Genomic DNA, 6,000 nt, shown 5'->3' with positions numbered 1-6,000 from the left:
GGGAGCTGAAGGCCTAGAGGGGGCTGATCTCGCAGTTCATTATCCCCAGGTCCGCCTTGGAGGGCACTAGCAGGGAGTCTTGCAAGCCCACGGCTTCCTGTGGCTGTGTTGGAGGGGGTTCTCTGGCTGAGGAAGTATGGGTGACCCACGCCCAGGGCAAGCCAGGAGTGCGTGGGGGTTAAACAGCCAGTGGTAAGGAAGGGAGCTAGTGGATAGATAACCCAGCTTCTCCTCTCTCCATGGGGCAATCCCAGAGGCTGCTTCTCCCAGCTGCTCAGAGGTTGCCCAGCAGGATTGGGCCCCACTGGCCCACCCTCTGTTGGATTTTTTCTCTTCCCTAACTTGGCTCCTTACCTTCTCAACAGTGCTTCCTGGGATCCTCTCCCAAATCAGCAAATCACCCTCGTAGCCTTCTCTTAGGATTTGTTTCTGGAGAAACTTAAACGAAGGCTGTCTTGCATGTCAAGTGCAAGATGTTCCAGGTTGAGGTGGTATTGACTAACTGACTGGATTGCTGGGGACTTTTTAGCTTTGGGAACGGCCTCCCCTTGGATAGGGCAGGGGCTCTGTGAGCCCACCTTCCCCCATCCCACAGACTCCGCCTATCCGCTCTCCGCCAGCCTGCACGCAGTTCACACGTGCTCTGATGGTGGGTAGCCTGATTTATCTGGAGTGTCTGGGCTGAGGAAGGAAGGTGAGCACTTCTCGATGGGAGGGATTTTCAGCTCATTTCACAGATAAAATCAATCAGATCTAAACCACATTCACCGTGGCCATAAGAGGAGAGTCTGCACAGCAGGAGCCAAATGGGAGACCCTTTCCTTCCTTCCTTCCCATCTGGTTCTGCCTCGGCCTGGGGGCAGCAGGAGCCCCAGGCCTCTGGGCTGTGGGAGGCACTGTTACCTTCCAGGAGAGCTGCTGCAGAGACACTGGTCTCTGCTACAGAGCAATTGGCATGACCCTGACTTGGGAAACGCGGACAGAAGACAGGGCTGCAGCTAGGGCATGGGGACGAGGCCAGGCCTGTGGAACCCTTCCATCAGTCCCACCAACACGCATTTATTTTCATTTTCTGCATGGTAAGTTACCCGGGCATGAGGAGAAGGTGAGGGTACAACCACACCAGCAAAAATGTACTAATTCCTTTTGCTTTCCTCAGTGATACTGAATGGAAGACAGGAATGGCAGACATTGGATGGCTGCATGGCAGTGCCTAGAAGCTGCCCTGCTGGGCTGTCTGAGGCCTTTGGTTATTGAGTGGGGGGGATTTCTCTGTGCTTCCCAATTGTCCTCATTGAGGAAAAATGTTGGACCGTCCAGCTCCTTTCTAGGATGGCTTGAGGTCAATCCTGCAGCTCATGAAAGGCATGAACTCGAACCCCTGTTAAGATTTGCGTCTCCCTGCCTGATCTCTCAGCATTATCCACTCCTGGAACTTGTACATCCGGAACATGCCTTTTCTCTCCTGTAGTTCAATGTCCCCAAACAGTGCAGCAACTTCAACCAAGCAGCTCAGGAGGCTGAGGGAGCAGGCACCCCATTTCCTTCTCCGGCTGGAGAATGACGGCCTTGGCCTCATTCCATTTTCCAAGCTGGTTGCAGGTGGGAGGGAGACCACTGCTTCCGTATGAATAATTTTCTCTGTAGTTTCTTTATAGACCCAGATGGGCTAAGTTGGAAAGGCTGATATCTCCTACAAGTGTCTCCTGTTCTCATCTAGGGAAACAACTGTGCTGTTACTTGCACGTGAGGGGCCAGGGCTAGTGACCTTGAAGGCACCAGGCCAGTGAGTGTGCAGGGAGTGAGCTGCAGCTGCCTGTCCAGCATCCACACCCTTTCCTCTAATACCAGTACTCTGGTTTCTTCTGCAGAACCACTGCTTCCCCTTCCACTTCATCTGTTTCATCTGGACCACCCCAATCACGGTCAGGTGACCTCAGCCAAGCCAATCAGAACATGTGGTTCTTTAAAGGGAACAATTGAAAGGGAGAAGTCGCCTCTTTTCCAGTTGCTGGAAGGATTAAATGCAAGCTGAGTGCTCTGGCAGTCATGTTGGCATCATGAGGCAAAGGTCTGCCTGAGAATGAAGCTGAGGCAGAGGGAAATAGGGGGAGCAATGGAGAGAGACAGACTTGAATAATATTGTTTGAGATCAGGCCTCGAGATCTGGTCTTGGACTCATATTATGTGAGCTTACAAATTCTTTTTTGCTTACAGCAGTTTGATGTTAAATATTCTTGTCATTTGTAACTGGTCTATGGGCAAATACCCAAGGCTCAAAGGTAGCCCATCATATTCCCATCCATCCGTTTCAATGAAATTTATTCCATTCCATTCGATTCAACTAACATTTATTCAGCTCCTTTCAAGGCCTGTTCTAGATGCTGAGAAAACCAATCAGATTTTTATCCTTAAGAAGCTTATAGTCAAGAGCAGGAAGCAGACACATTAAGAACTGCCTCCAATCTAAGCAAGCAGATACTCCAAATGTGCTCTTAAAGGAGTGCATACAAATGTACATATTAATTAATACATGCTAATTAGAAGCTGAACACAGTATGGTACAGGAACACAGAGGGGTAAGAGATTAATTCTGACTAAAGAAACCTAAGAAGGCTCAAAGGAGGAGGCAGGATTTAATCTTGGCTTTGAAAAATGAGTAGAACTTAGAAGAGAAGAATGAATAGGTGAATTAATAACTTAATGCATCCTAGGTTTAAATGATCTAGCACGTGCCTGGGTGCCTTGTGAAACACTAGTAATGAAGGAGCATTATGTATAGGTTATGCGTGCTCAAGGCGTCCAATCTAGTAGAGCAGGTAATTCCTACTGACTATTTATTTATTTACTTGAGATGGAGTTTCGCTCTTCTCGCCCAGGCTGTAGTGTAATGGCGCTATCTCAGGTCACTGAAACTTCCACCTCCCAGGTTCAAGAGATTCTCCTGCCTCAGCCTCCCAAGTAGCTGGGATTACGGGCGCCTGCCACCACACCTGGCTAATTTTTGTGTTATTACTAAAGACGGGGTTTTCACAATGTTGGCCAGGCTGGTCTCAAACTCCTGGCCCCAGGTGATCCACCCACCTCGGCCTCCTAAAGTGCTGGGATTACAGGTGTGACCCACTGTGCCCGGCTCCTGCTGACAATTTATAATGGAAAGTAGGTCATGTGGAAGAACAGCTTCCAGCTAGCAGCCTAGGAAAGGCATCTGGGGCAGGGAGAATGAAGAGGCGCCACTCATTCAGAGATGAAGTGGGTCATCCTAAGATTAGAGACCAGTCCTGGATGATATTCAGAATGAAGAAGTGAGAGAAATGGGAAATAGGTGGCTACCCTGAGCTGGAAGCTGACTGTGACAAGGAGGGTGTTGGGTTAAGGGTCTCAGAGAGGCGTGAATGTTGGGCTAAGGATCGTGATGTTGTGTGACAGGCAACGGAAGCCACTGGAGACAGTGACCCTAAGCAGCATGCTGGAGTAAGTCTGGGAAGATTTGTCTGTGCAGGGGAGAAGGAGGCACGGAGTGAAGGAAGGCTGAACTCTTCAATGCAAGTAGGAGAAACCCAAGCCAGACTGGGCATTCAGTATCAGGGAAGGAAGTGACATTGCTGGATATTCCTGGCTTGGGGTCTGGTGAACTGGAGCCTCCCCTTCACCAGTGGCAACCCAGATTTCTCTGCCCCGTGGGTGAGACATGAACCTCCCGGCACTTCTGCTCCCATATCTTCATTTCAGCACAAGAGAGAAAGGGATTCTCCCTACTGTCCCAGTTTTCTATCAGTCTGGAGAAGAGCACTGACAGGTTTTTCTTAGGTCTTGTGTCTACTTGTTGAGGAAGGAAAGACCAGGAGGGAGAATTGCTGGTTAGCCCAGCTTGGATCAAGTGACTACCTTTAGCCAGGACACAGCAACCAAGGATGAGGATAAGTCCTTGCTGAAGACTCTCTCCCTAAACTGACAGATCTCCCAGGCCTGGCTGCTGGGGAGGTTCTTGTGAGTCATGAATCCCTGGTGATTTCTGTCTGTTTCCCAGACATGGGCTTGCTCTAGGAGGGAGTTACTTCTTAGGAGTGGTCCTGTTCTTAGGAGGGGTCCTGAATAAGATTTGTGGGAGGGGGGATTGAGAGACGTGAGGGCTAGGGAGGGGCAGGGAAGGTGGCAGTGTGGGTGAGGGATGAGATCTTGAAACCTGGTGTCTTTTCCACCTGCCACATGAGCCATTCAAACTCTGTGATGAAGCTGGGCATCTACACCTGCTGTGGCGTCTCCAGGTTCCTTGTTCATAGTGGAGGGGGCTACAGCTTCTGCTGTTTGCCTTTGAGCACCTAGTCCTGCACCTACAATTTTAGAAGGGGCATGAAACACTCTTGTTAGTCTGTTCAATATTTTATAATACGACTTGGACGTTACTTATTCAATTAACAAAAGGGCATAAAGGAAAAATCACATTTAATGGGCCACCTCCTTATCTCATATGAGGCCAGTCTCCGTGGAGACATGGCACTGTTTTAAACAGTAGGAGCCCTTGGAGAAAACGCTCACCCACTTTGGGTCCTAGGGCTAGCGTTCTTACAGCACACCAGCCGGAATTATCCCCTCCATGTGAGGTACCAGCAAGTAGGCCAGCACCCCCAGCCCCAGCCCCGAAACCTGCCTGACAGACACATCAGATTAATACATCACCAGGTATGAAAGCGCAGTTAGAATTTGACTGAGGCACTTCCAGCCTGAGAAAGGGAACGATTTATCAATGCAAACTTAATAACATCTATTTGAATCTAACTAAAAATCAATATTTCATTACCAAATTGTTAGTGAGAATGAAGAAAAATTGCGGAAGTCGGGCAGTTTGGTGCTAGGGAAGCGTCAGGAGTTCAATGTGAAGACGGAATGATTCATGAGGCCGAATCGGAGTAAGGGTGAAGGAGGACGAGTGTGGAAAACTTGGAGGGGCCCCCTTGCTCATGACCTTGGCCATGACGGCGGGGGGAGCACGAGAAAATGAGAGTGACTGTCAGTTCCCTTCAGGGATGGAGCCCTCCATAAATCACAGGGAGAGGAGAAGAGAAGGCTGGGGTGGGGGTACAGGAATTGGGGGCTGCAATTTAACTCTTTGGATCCTGACATCTAAGTGGTGCTTCCTATGATGGGAAGAAAAAACTGACCGGGTAAAACCCAAGCGGTGGGGGAAGTGGTGCCTTGTGGCAAGTTTCTGCAAAATGGAGAAGAAAGAGCTAGCCTGTGAAAGGTTGTCATTGACTAGACACAGCTAAACTCAAGACCAGCTCACCTTCATTCCCATCAGAAAACTGGAAATGACAGTCTGTCTTGTCTGACATGAACATAAATCAGCTGTTCGGAAGGTCTGTTCTAGGTGAGGGTTTGGTAAAGATTTTCAGCCTGAACATAGTGATCTGAAAATGCTGTGTAGTGCCATGACTGGTGGAGAGCTCTTATATGAATGAGGTCCTTGTATTCCTTCCCAAATCTGAGATGGGGATTAAACCTCAGGGCTTGTCTTTGCTTTGATTGCTGAGCCCATTCCACCCTGTGTTTGGTTTCACTGTTTTGGCTGTGTTTGGCTGGCAATTCAAAGAATATGCATTTGTCCTTTAGCAAGGAATGAGGACAATCACATAAGATTTGACTCTTCTATGTAGTGCTTCATAAATTAAAAATCGGGCCTCTGCTCACTTTATTCATTGAAGAGTTTTGTGTAGGGGCCCAGTGGCACCTCAGATGAAGATCACAGTGCCCACTTGCATTTTGGAAATCGTGGGAAAGGAGGTGTCGTTGGCCCTATTGGCCTAAATCTCAGGCACTAATTTCAGTATAATTCCTTTTAAAAAGTGAGGGTTAGCCTCTTAGTCCCAAAAGAGAATGGGGTGTATTTTGACAGAAGATGGTAATGCACTGTTTTAGTCAGTTTTTTAAAAATCAGAACTGGTCTGCATGAGATCGAAGGATTTAAAGATGTGGGGCGGGGTGCATTAAGTAAGCCGG

This window comes from Cebus imitator, unplaced genomic scaffold (genome assembly GCF_001604975.1).
Source record: "Cebus imitator isolate Cc_AM_T3 unplaced genomic scaffold, Cebus_imitator-1.0 Scaffold261, whole genome shotgun sequence".
NCBI classification, from domain to species: domain Eukaryota; kingdom Metazoa; phylum Chordata; class Mammalia; order Primates; family Cebidae; genus Cebus; species Cebus imitator.
Note: the sequence above shows the minus strand (reverse complement) of the source record.